This window comes from Etheostoma spectabile, chromosome 10, assembly GCF_008692095.1.
Source record: "Etheostoma spectabile isolate EspeVRDwgs_2016 chromosome 10, UIUC_Espe_1.0, whole genome shotgun sequence".
In the NCBI taxonomy this organism is placed as follows: Eukaryota; Metazoa; Chordata; class Actinopteri; order Perciformes; family Percidae; genus Etheostoma; species Etheostoma spectabile.
In genome coordinates this window covers 13,501,608-13,514,588 of record NC_045742.1, presented here as the reverse complement: position 1 = coordinate 13,514,588, position 12,981 = coordinate 13,501,608, and positions in this window count along the sequence as shown.

Genomic DNA, 12,981 nt, shown 5'->3' with positions numbered 1-12,981 from the left:
AGTCTTTATCTGCGAAGTAACTTGTCAATATATCTATCAAGTAGTGGAGTAAACAACACAGCAGTTCTTCATGTAGTGGGTTAGACATATAAGCACATAAGTTCAACACTTGATTAAATGGGATAAGTTACTTTCCACCACTTATTATTATCATTATAACAACGTTTTGTTCACTTCAAAAATTGGATCTCTGTGCCCAGTAAGTAACTATTTGACCTGCCTTTTAAAATTTATTGAAGGAATCTTTTAAACAGGGTTTGTACAGGATAACAACACCATAGTCTTCCCTCAGGGTTTTTGGAAAGTTTAAGCAACAACACAGCATGAGCTAAAAAAACCTAAGCTACCCCAATCCCCACCCAGCCAAAGATAAAAAAACAACAAAAAAAACATATAGAGTAAAATAAAAATAAATACACAACTAAGAATAAGTGAAAACGCCAGCAGAGAGGAAAAATGAAATAGTGACAGTCAACAAAGTACACAGGGCAAATTGAGAGAGAAAGGGAAGAGAGAAGCTGCATATTCAAGTTGACCTGCCTTAGTAGTGTTTGTATGTTCTCCATAGTATGGTGGTGAGGTACAAAAAAAGAAGAATGAAAAATGTCAAGAGGGGCCGCGGTAAACAGTTATTGTTTTGAAATCACACACTGGGAGAGTGATTACTGACACTATAAAGCGCTGGGGACCCACTCGGTATATCTCCATTTACGTACACATGTGTGCATGCATGTGTTTTATGTTTTTTGTTTTGGTGTTAATGTAAGTGCCCACATTAATTTACACTATAAGTATGTGCATCAGTTGTTGTGGGTGCTAAAGTGGGCTCCCTCCCTGGCTGGTGGGGTCACTCTGGGAGCCATGGGGGCCCCACACAATGCCCTGGCAGCAGCGTTGCTTTTACTAGGCCTCGCGCCGCTGGCTTTACGAGAGCCAGACAGACGGATCCCCTTCACGCCATAAAGCCATCAACAAGGGAACAAAGAGGGCAGGTGCTGAGGGCTGCATTGAGAGCTCACCTGCACCCAGCGGGGGAACAGACTGTGTCCAGCCAAGCCAAGAGGCCCTCCACATTCACATCCCCACTCACCAGACACTAACAGGCTAGTGTGGCTCCACCGCCAACCATTTCTCTTTACAGACAGAAGCAGATCCTTAGTTGACAGTGTAGATGATAACACATGTGTACTGTACATGCTGTGGTAAATGATTTTGTTGAATGAATGATGGCTGCTGTAAGACCCAAAACAGGCTACAACAGGTTGCTGTTAAACTCCGTAATTATTAGCATTTGACAGGTAGCGAGAGTGAGTGCTTTGGGAGCTAGCCAATCAAGACTGCTTTCCAGAATTTTTTAAAGGGGCAATTTTGAAGGAGGATGTGAGATATCAGGTGTGTTTGTGTGTGTGTGTGTGTGTGTGTGTATATGTGTACGTGTGTGTGTGTGTGTACGTGTACGTGTACGTGTGTGTGTTTGTGTGCAGGAAGCCACAGTAACTACAGTGGTATAGTATAGTCAGGAGAAGGAAGGTCCTACAGAGGAGAACCCCCCCCCAAGTCCTGTTTGATCAGAGAGGTGAGTGTGAGTGCGTGTGTGTGTGTGTGTGCGCAAATTGGAAAAGGTATGGTGGATGTAGGATGGAGGAAATGTATGTTTCTTAAGTGTGTGGGTGGGTGTGTGTGTGTGTGTGTGTGTGTGTGTGTGTTTGTGTGTGTGTGTGTGTGTGTGTGGTAAGGGTATTAGTGTGGGGTTACATAATAAGAAAATGGAAATAGAATGGCAAAGATAAGGAAAGGAATTAAAAGGACATGCAGGGAATCAAGCAAACTAAGACCCAAAGGAGAGGCAGATGGTAAAGCTCAGCAACAAACCACAGCCACAGGTAGGCATGGCGTCAGGCAGGCAGGCAGGCGGTCAGCGGGGGCTGACTATAAGCTGCCGTCCCGGCTGAAGTGACAGATGTGTGGTGAATCTTTAACTCTGCTAGTTCCCCACAGTCACTGCATCTGTCCCTGCACTCCACATGGTTGGCTCTGCCCCCTCCTGTGTGAAAGAGGCGGCTAAAAAAAGAGAGCTATCACCAGACTTATTGATTAGTCCAGGCTGTCTTCTTTTAATGACCTCTGGGAGTCATTATTGAAAAGTCATTGTCTTTGTGATTAGTTTACACTTTCCCTTACCATGTGGGAATCCTCCTTTTCCAACCTAATGGGCTCCAGTGTAACAAAAGTGCACTTGTTGGCTGACTGAACATGAATCTGAAGATGTTTGATTTTTGTTTACATATCTAATCCACTTTTAGAAAATGAGGTCATGCCGGTGGACATGTTCAAAAAAATAACATTGATAAAAGGCCAGAGTATGCTCTCAACCTCAACACCAACCCCTCTAATTGTCTCCATTTAAATCCTAGAGAAAAACATATCACTGACCATATGAACGACACATCCCAAATTATTGTCATTTATACATTTGGTCTAATCTCCTCAGACGGCACAAATGGCAGGGACACTGTCCCTCTCTCTTTCCCCACTCAGCCACGGCACTGGCAAGAGATGGTTTATTTTAATTGAAAATTAGCAAAACAAAACAAGGGCAAGAGGATCCCTGAATGGGGCCCCTTTCTCCGGGAGCTCCTGTGCCGTTGAATAATGCATATGGGAGAAAGTAAACAGCAGCCGCGGGCCTTGCTGGGGGAACAATGGGCCGCACACAGCCCAACCAGGGCGCCTGATTTTATTACTGGCCTGTCAATCCCCCCAGCCTGGGAACTGTGGGACCTAGGCCAGGCAGCAGCTGCTGACCGCTCCACACCGACCCAACACACCCAACAACCTGCAGGATAAAACTCTCACACCGCTGCATACCTCCACTGACTGCACTGTCCACTCCTAATCTGTCCATTCACACACTCAACATGGGTGCAAATGGAAATGGAAGAGGGCTGAATTGAACCTATTTGATTGGATAATTTATTGAGTCTTGTTTATTTTAATTAACCTGAAGTTTATTTTGTTGGATAAAATGTGATGTGAACATGTATGTAAACAGTCAACTCAAACCATGTGTTGGAATTTATTTTTGCAATTTGGTCAACAACTAAATTCACACTAAAGTAGATTTTCCTTGAAATTTTTCCTTTTCTTTAATTTGTTGGGTTTCAGATCAACTCTTTCTCATCTCGGAGGCAGTGGTCTGGGGTCACCGTGGCCACTTGTAAACTTTTTCCTTCCACTAGAACATTCTTTGTGTGTTCGTTCTCTCCGGGCATTGAGATTCTGGTCTTGCTTCTGGCTTCAGCCAAGTCCCGGTTGCCATGCCGACTGGCAACTGGTCTCCCAGGATGAGTAATGATGTGATGTGGCTGTGCTCTAAAGTCCCAACAAAGACCTTATTACCGCTGCAGCACCTCATAACACACCATTGTTGTCAAGTGCTCCTGATATTAACCTGCCTGCACCGGGGCTTCCTCCCTTCACAGAGGAGATGGTGTGTGTGTGTGTGTGTGTGTGAGAGAGAGTGAAAGAGTGAGTGAGTGAGTGCAATCATGTAAGCATTTTGAGGGCTACTGCTGATGAAAGTTGGTCAAAAAGAGCCATCCTCAGAAGTTTGCTCTGAATTTAGTTAAAAATTTCCACGCTATAATGAGAACCACCATTTAAATTTTGACAGTTGATTAATTTGGTTATTTGAACTAGACCTGTTCTGAGGCGTCAACAATCACAATTGCTTACACTTTTGCTTACTCGTTTCCTCATGAAGACTATCCTCAGGCTTTTATATTATCAGAATTTAGGTTTAACTTGAAGTCAGTACAAAGCTACCATATTTCAAGCCTTCCAAAAGAAATCCAGGATCTCCTCAACTCAGCAAACAACATCTCCAGCCTGTGAACCGTCCACAGTGGTCAGGCCCCAACCAAGTGTGAACTGCCATAAAGAGGAGGCGTGTGTGTGTGTGTGTGTGTGTGTGTGTGTGGCTGTGGACTATATAGGCAGGGTGATGCCACAGGATGTTTGAGTGTTTGACTTGGTTTAACAACATCCTCCGACAGAGACACCACAGGCTGCAGATGAGGTGAGAGATAAGAAACAACTGTGATCCAGGCCTTCACCCCGACCATTGTCCTGCTTATCTCTAAAATAGCGCTATCTGCTAATAATGGGGAGGAGATAGAGGAAGGGGCTGTCATTGATAAAGAACAAAAACATAATTTTTTGTTAATTAAAGTGTGTTTAGGGACACTTCACTTGATTAGATCAGTACGTAACCTCCCCACAATGTGTAAGAGTGTAAGCTTACTTTACTAATGCTAAATATGTCTATAAATAGATGTCATTACTTTGTGAAGAGAGTTGGCAAATTTCCCTAGAAATAGGAAAATGTCTGCAACAGATATCTGCTTAATGTACAAACAAAATATCTATTTATTACACAGTCATATCACATTCACATTCAAGCACTAAGTATGTTGTTTTGATGTGTTCTGATGTCTTTATAGGCTGATTTTACAATGGAGCTCTCTTTGTTTTAACCTGATGAGGCATATACTCAGGACTGTCACACAGGATGTCTTGTCCTCTCCAGTTTCCCTCGACCCGGCTGAGAAGGGGTGCACCAAGGAGGTTATCAGCACAAAATCACCACTCCAGGTCCAGACTCCACCAGGGGGAAGGGGGAGGAGGGGCTTTTGGCCTTGTGTACATCACTGTCGCCGTGGGAAACCGCATCCATCAAATAAAGTCAAGCATTTACCTGTGTGGCTCAGGTGACAGTGGAGGAGGGGCAGGGGGATAAGGAGAGGGGGAGATGTAGGTGCCCCAGGGGTGAGAGAGTAACCCTGACCCTGCGGAGGTAGTAGTGTGGAGGTGGGGTGATGTTGGAGTGGAAGGGGTGGCCACCATGGGCCAGCGCCGTGTGGCCTCGGTCTTGAAGCCAGACAGAGGATTGTGGGAATTTTGCCTCCTTCTAACGGGGTCAGCTGTCCCTTGGGAGACAGTCCCCTTTCCGGGAGTATCAGCAGTGCCTCGCCCGCCCTCCTCCTCATCTTCCCAGCAATACCACAGCAGGACTGTTAGAACAAGTTCCAGCACACACCACTAAGACTTCCTCTTTCTGGATTAGTACATTCTGCACATTTTATTTTCCACATTTCTATTCTTTGTGTGCGTATGAGAAAGAAAAAGTTATTCAGGAAATCTGCAGCTACATGAGATTTCAGTAACCATGACTGGCTGTAAAATGCATGTATGCATATTTACTTGTGTGAATTTACGTGGCTGCCTGAGTCCATGAGCATGTATGTCATATGTAAAATGAGTAGGGTGTGGCATTTGCTCTGCCATGATCACTGGCTATGTCATATTTCATAGAAAAACTCTTATTTCAAAATTCGTAAGGAAGTAATTAAAAATAAATCACCACCCCCACATTTATTAGAAACTCTGTTATAGATACTGTAGAAGAATTAATTACACTCCAAAGTCATTAAAAGTAGACTACGTCTCCATTTTAATTACAATCATTCTTTAATGTGATCACTTTGGAAATTCATCATGTTTCCCGTACTCTAATGAAGCTAACTTCCATCGCAAATACCGTGCCGTTCTTGTGACATATGACATATTATTTATATTCAGTTTCCACATGAATAAATCACTCCTGTGACAATGCAAAACAGAGCTGAGGACACCTTGGTTGATAAGAGGCATATTTGGTTACACCTGGTGATATGTAGATAAGATTAAATTTGAGACAGAGCAATGAGGGGATGGATGACGAGGAGGAGGAGGAGAAGGAGGGGATTAAGGTTTCCTCACTGGTGCATGAAGAACAACATCTAAGGTAGTTGGGGCAGGGGTTGTCAGAAGACCTGAACACGGACTCAGGGCTGCATGCAGAGGTAAGCTCGGTGTTAAGGCTTGTGGTAGAGCTAATCTTTGGATTTAGACAGAGACAGGCTCCAGGACAGGGACAGGGTCTGCTGAGAGTGGGGCAGGGTAGATGGCTGAGGGGTCGAAGGGTCGTGTTTACCTGCGGCAGGTATTTCCTCTGGGAACTGATAAGACTCAGGGAGGGGAAGTGCTCTGTTCCAGGTGAGTGCAGAGAGGCCTGCAAAGTGACACCATACACAATCCTCACCTAAGCCCCCTCCCCTTCAGGCTCCACCCCTACATACATACATGCAACAGGCCACCTTTATAGCTCATGCTCTGACCTGTTTCATTTTTATTTATGTATTATAATATTGTACATGGTTGCTACAGAAGACATGCCCTTCATTTGAGGTATTGTTCCAGATGTATGGGGGTTTCTCTCACATCTGCATTTACTTCTGACTTTTTTGTTTTTGTTCCTTTGCCTGGTCAGAAGCTGTGTCTGGAAACTGACTGAGTGTTATCTTTCTGTTTTCATCTGCTTCTTGCGGCTGTTTTGTGTTGCTTTATCGGCTTATGTTGCTATTTTTGTTGCAAACTTTCAAGTTTTAGGAGTTTTATTTCTGCAAATAAGCAAAATATTAGTCCCACTGTTAGTGCATGGCCGGCATCTTCCTGGCAACATTTTGTGATTTATTATTTTTTCCGAGATTCTTCGTCGACTGAATAAAATGAACTGAGGTAACTGGGCAGGACCTCTTTCAGGTCTGTCACTGGAGCAAGCAGCTGTGATATGGCTGAGGTGTCACCTTGTTTGTTTTCTTTCTCTCTTCCTCTTCCTCACCTGGCTCAGCTATGAGGCCCTACCCCCGGGTGCTGAGAGAATTCAGTGAGCTAGAACATGTTAACAAGCACAGCTTCGACCACTGTATTGAAAGACACACACGCTTGCTGCACAGGTTGTAAGAGGCCATTGCGGGGAGAGCTCAAGGCTGTTATTGATCAAATGTACAGTATTTAAACACATTTTATGCAAAGTTTCTTGGGCGTGAACATGCAAAGTCATTATCAACAAGTAAAATATGTTCATCATAGGATTTAAAAGTATACCTGCCTAAAGTAATCCTGATTTTTTGTTTCCTTTACGTAGAGCAAAGTAGGCCCATTATGCTGTAAATTATGGTTTGTTAAATTTTTTGTGGGTAAATATCAAGTAACCAAAAAATGGTTGTATCCCGACAGCTGTGCTTGTGTGTCGGGAATGTGTACTCATTGTGTTATACAAGATCTTGGGACAGCGTAGCTGTTATCAGCGAAAGAGGTGAGAGTGGTGTGTGAGGTAGGTGTGTAGTGGTACACTCCTCTGTTCTCCTCTTCTCCACCTTCTCATGCCCTCTCCTCTGCTCCTCCATCTCTGCAGAAAGCCTCATTAGTGCCGAGGAGCTGCTGAGGTAGCACACGGCTGCCATTGTGGCCAATCCAAACATCAGGTCCTCTCCATCCGAGCTCCCCACTTCAGAACCCCCAACCAAATCCCATTTTCAGGCTCTGCAGCTGCCCTGCTCTGCCAGAGCACTTAGCCGTGTCATTCTATCCGGCTCTCCAGGCTTCAGAGGAAACAGGCCTGTTTTGTGCTTGGCAGTCTCTGATATGACTCCAGAAATGGAAATGAAGCAATGGATCTTCATTAGGAGAAGCAGGTGTCCACAGAGACCCAGCCCAGGTGAAGGAGCTGGGAGGGGCTGGCTCGGCGAGCGAAGGCAACGCTGGGTAAGGGGGAATTGGATTGGTGGGGTTTTCGATCCTTAAAACCCAATGATGGTTACCCCTCTATACAATTAGACACACACACACACACACGCACACACACACACACACTCACGCACACACTTCTTCGACATCGCCCTCCCCAACCCACCCCGCTCCTCCACCCAGCACTTAATTGCCCATGTAATGAGCTGCAGTGAATGGGATTACTTGTGTGGAGGCACTTGAAGACCCTGTGCATTGGGGGCACCTCCTGCAGACCCTCATCTCCAGGGAATACATTTAGGATGATGTTTTCTATGAAGCGCAGGGGCAAAAACCTCAGCTCTTCTTGCTGCATCTGGCCTAGTTGCATTAGGCCCTCCACAGCTTCCCGCCTTCTCCCCCACACTCTCACCCCCTCGGGGCCTTTTGTTTCCTTAATTATTCATTACAGAGAGGTGGCCTTCGCTTTGAAACCTGTAGAGGTGGATGAGGCTTGGCGCTGACCCACAAAGCACCAGAGCATCCTAGAGCCTGAGACGTGTCTTTGTGACAGGACACCTGTTATTTCTCCATCCTCAATCAACTTGGCCCCCTTGCCTCTAACTACACATTAACAACCCAGAGGGGAAAATAATACCCATCTTTGTGTAGGTTAATGTATTACATATGACAATAATACGATGTCCATCTGTCTTTCTATTTATTTTATATTTGCTAAGATGTTTTGCAACATTAGTTTTAATGTTCACTTTTTGAATGGTGCGCAAAATGCTAACTAAAGATGTGTCTATGAGGCCTTTTACTTTGGAGGCTATGCAAATGTTATTTTACGTAAGTAAAACAGACTGTACTTTCCTGCTAATGTGTGTGTTAAGTGTGAAGGAGCACTCTCCATGGTGCCCAGGGCCGCTTCTCTTCTCACGCTGTTTTTGGTAAAATATTAGCCCCCGCAGCCCTGTGCAGGGCGGCTGACAAATAGAGGGCTGTTGTCCCTGTTCTCTCACAGGGCTGGGGGTTAATGATCCCAGTTTTGGGGGGTTAAAGCCTGCCAGTAGGCCTTTCTCCTTCACCCCAACAGATGTTGCTAGGACTTTAATGTGGTTATCAAATCGGAGTGCCCTCTGAGCCCCAGGAGCTCATTGTGTGTTGGTGCATTCCAAGGCCTTGCCGTGGTGACAAGGCATCCCGGGGGCCAAGCTGGGCTCCTGCTGAGTCTTCCAGTAGCCCCTCAGAGCTGACAGCTAGGGCTGCCCCTCTCCCCACACCACCTCCACCTCCACCCAGGCCCTCTCTGTTTCTGCCCCTGATCCTGTCCCCTCAGTGTCATAAAGTCATCCTCCGTCCTCCCTCGATCCCACAGTGGATCTCTCAGTCACGCTGCTGTCACAAATAGGCCCACTCACTCAATCACTCACTCACTCTCCCTAGCCCACTCACATTTTTTGTCACACACATTAAACCCACTCACTCTCACAAGTGTGCGAACACTGATGGCAAACACACATATGTATTCTTATAGCAACGATTAAATGTACTTTAATATATTTACAGTTGAAAAAACTATCATGAAGCCTGTCCTGTGTGTGGAAGAATTGTTGATGGATGGAGTAATTATTCTAGATCTTAATCCCTTAAACCTTGCTGACCTGCAGGTGGTTCAGTCTTTACAAACTCATTCTGTGTAGGCAAACATTGTTCAAACCCATATAATTTTATTTACCTTCAAAGTTGAGTTCTCTAAGTTTCCAAATATACCAAATAGAGTAGGCTGTTCTTGGAAAATGTGTAAACAAAGATGCACAATACATTTAGAATATTTCTATTTGATGTAAATATGCAGCCATATAAAACATGGAGTCCAGGGTTTGATATGTGTGATAACATATAAACCAGCATAAAGCTTTAGTGAAGAGCTGGAACAAGCTGAATATATGTAATACTGCCAAATTGTGTGGAAGACAATTGTGTTTCCAACCGTAAAACTATTTAAGAAGACAGAAAGGGGGGAAGTACTGTAAGGAGTTAGAGGAGAAGAAAGAGCAAGACTTTAAAGCTTGTAGCTATAGTAAACGTAGATTCTTGTCTGGTCAAATATTTCCATGAGAGTTGCTGAATTAGACTTGGGAATGTACACTTTAGGCAGCTATGGATCTCTGGTTCTATCATTTTGCATAATGATACATTTATACAACGCTCTTTATCAACAAAGAGCACACACTGTAGTAAACATAATGTGATCGCACATTTGAAATTGTAAACAGGTCGAGTGTTCATAGGTGTCACAAATACCTCCCAGATGAATAGGTTGTGGTCTTGGAGGGGATAGTGGAGCCCCTAGGTCAACCTGGGCTTTCACTGCTCCTCTCTGCATATACAGTGTCAATGCCAGCAGCTGTGGGATTGTTTGTACACAGATGCAGGGGTGCTTGATGATAATTGCCTCGCAGCTGCACTCCGGGGCTAGATCTGGGTGTTTTTTTTCCCCCTTAGTGGCTCATATTGTGTGTGAAGCGTTAAGAGCAGGAATATGGGAAACAGTCCTAATTAAAGTATTCTGTAACTCAATTAAGGACTCTTCCCCCCTACACCTATCCCCTGCTAGAGTCTGTCTGTGTGAGAGCCTGCGGCCTCTGCAGCCTCAGTTGCCTGGCCCAGGGCCTTTAGTGTTTAACTAATGTTAGGACTGGTTGCACTGAGAAAAGAGGGATTTGTTATGTGAAAATTTAAAGGTAAAAGGGTATATGAGGTGGAGAAAGACAGTGAAGTGGAATAAATGGGGAATTACTGTTCCGCTGAGGGCTGCTAACGTGGTTACCACTCAGAGGTGAGACACTCATTACAGTCATGAGTCATTTTTCATAGGCTGTTATCAACTCACTGTGCACAGAAGATGGATGGATGACAATTACGCTGATGAAAACCTCACATACTCTTATTGGCAGGAATAGGAGCACTCAATAAAATCCTTGTACCATTATTTTTTTAGTTTCTTATTCAAAACAGCAAAGCTTTTATAAGATGAGTCAAGAAAAACACCTTTTCGTGTTTTCGCATTTTCGTGCTAAATATGTGGAAAAGTGGTGTAAAAATTGTAAGGCAACACAATTCATGTTGTGCTAATTCCCCCAAAACTGCTGCAGGCTGGTTGCTGGGCAATGTATCTGAGTACTTTGAACAATGACAGGCAACAATCAAGGTGCTCAATTAACTGTATAATGATTAAGACATCAATTACCAAATTGATTGATGAGGCCAAATGATCCGATTCATTTTCTCCATCCAGTGTAAAAATTGGGAGCAGCAATATGAGAAAATTTGTTGATTAATGGTTTGGGTGTGGAAGCTCTTTGCCGTGATAACATGTTACAATTTAATATAATAGAAAATTGCTAAAAACACTTAAAAATATACATTTTGAGCAGACTATGCAACAGGATTAAAAACAATGAAATAAATATTAAAAAGACAATGCAAACAGACTTGTAGTCACAAAGTAAAATAATAGACCAAATGTAGTTTAAAATAGCTATTAATATAGTTTAATACATTTTCTTTAGCTTTTTTTTTCTCAATTAATACTTTGATTGTAAAAAAGCAGTTAATGTATCAGATAAATGTATTTCTTTTCTCTATTGGCAGTCATGCTGATGATGTTCCTCTGCCCCTCGAACAATAGCCAAAACAATGTTTGAAGAGCGCCTTGAGACCAGCTTGGACTAGGGCTTTAGTTTTTATTCTGTTCATGTTGTCAATGTGTAGAGGGATAATTGAAACGATCCTTGACTATGGGATCTATTTATACAGAGCATAATTCCCATCTGTATTCAGGCATTATCATGGTGTCAGAACAAGCACAATGGCACAATAAGGTCAATATAATGAAACTCCAAAACAATATGGTGTCATTCGTATATAATAAAAAGTGAGCCTCTCCCAGTTTATTTGGTCTTGTAACAGTGGTTGGGTTGTATTAAACTTGTTTCCAAAAATGATCATGATCATAAAGTGATAAATGTATAGTCAAAGAAATTACAATACATTTTGTGGTAACATCTTACTAATAATTATCATACCATGAATGTTTATAGTTTCCTAAAACGCTTGTGAAATCATCTTATTAAAGTCTTTTGACTTTAAGTTTGAATGTAGGGAAATTATACGTTTGTAATTTGCTGTATTTCTTGAGGGTTTGTTAAAGTTTATTATTTTTTATTTTTTGTTGACATTTAAAAAAAAGGAAGTTTATTGCTAAAAGCTAATATTTTGTAACATTTGTTTTGTTCCCACAAAGGTAAATCTCTTAATCCTTATTTTGATTCATATTAGTAGTGGTGGCAGTTGTAATAATAGGATTTGTTGTATTTTTTTGTTGGAATACAATTAAAATGACCATTTTATTATTAGTACTAAACAGACACTAGAACCTAATTTTATTTGTGCCGCTGTGATTTAATTTCTTTATTTTCAGTTTTCTGTTATACTCAACAGCATCTGGAGAAAATTACATCAGTTATCTGCTTTTTCCCATTAGCAATTTGACAAATACCCCCTGTATAACAGCCTCATATCATTCTGCTTGACTTTCCCCCCCGAGTCTGAATTCAGTTATTGATTGCCTGTTCAGTTTCACTTGGAAAAGGTTGATAAAAGGAGGTTTTCACTTTCTCAATTCGATGTGACAGCTCCCTAACAAGAATAATGGAAAGTGCCCATTCACAGGCAAATCAAGCTAATCCAGCGTGCCCCTCCACTCTCAATGGAGAAGTCACAGTCCTTCCCGGCCCATTCCATCACAAGCCTCTCTCTTCAGAAACCTTCAAAGTTAGCCCAACTCCTCCAAAAGACAACATTGCTCTTTGTATGGCCCTCTCACTCACCATTAAATGGATAAATAGGTTGATACATGTATACAATGTCAGAGGGGAAACAAAAACTGAAGCATATAATTGGTTTGTTTTATGTGTAATCTGATTTTACTGATTCCCACTCCTTGCTTGTGCTATACTTGTGGTTAGCTGATTGATAGATATCATCAGACCTGTTGGTCAAACCAACGAGTCAAAATTAACTAAGTGGATTTTATAATCACAAAATAAATAAGAATGACACTAGCATTATTTTACGGTATTTGTATGTATTTTGACGTTAATTGTCATTTATCCTTAAATTTAGAAAACATCAGTTCACCAAAAGTGTGTTTAGTTACATCAGCATGTGTTATATTAGTAATAGGTTGGTCTCCCTCTTCTCCTGTTCTCCACTGGAATGAGCTGCAGTCTATCTTCTAATCTCTTGTTCTGAGCAGCAGATGACAAAGCAAAGGTGTGTGTGTGTGTGTGTGTGTGTGTGTGT